The sequence below is a fragment of the Bison bison genome, unplaced genomic scaffold (genome assembly GCF_000754665.1).
Source record: "Bison bison bison isolate TAMUID 2011002044 unplaced genomic scaffold, Bison_UMD1.0 scf7180017864537, whole genome shotgun sequence".
Lineage (NCBI taxonomy): Eukaryota > Metazoa > Chordata > Mammalia > Artiodactyla > Bovidae > Bison > Bison bison.
In genome coordinates, this window is record NW_011495085.1 from 7,299,743 (window position 1) to 7,299,967 (window position 225).

The 225-nt window shown below is 37.3% G+C and overlaps 1 protein-coding gene across 1 annotated transcript in view; it reads right to left on the minus strand.

The window, feature by feature from the left end:
- TEX11 (testis expressed 11) overlaps positions 1-225 on the minus strand; it is a 191,742-nt gene that overhangs the window by 84,623 nt on the left and 106,894 nt on the right. The gene's annotated exons all lie outside the window — the stretch shown is intronic.

Below are 225 nucleotides of genomic sequence, written 5' to 3' on the forward strand. Positions count from 1 at the left end.
GATGCTAAGTGCATTTTATTACCAGCCTTGATGAATATAAGTCATAGTGGCAATCAATATTCTCTCTTCTTCCCTCACATCAACAAAATTAAAAGGCAACCTATGAAATTAGAGACAATACCTGCAAACTACATATTCAATCAGAATATGACCCATCAGAACAAGACCCAGTTTACCTCACAGTTAGTATCTCCCATCAGGAAGCTTCCATAAGCCTCTTATCCT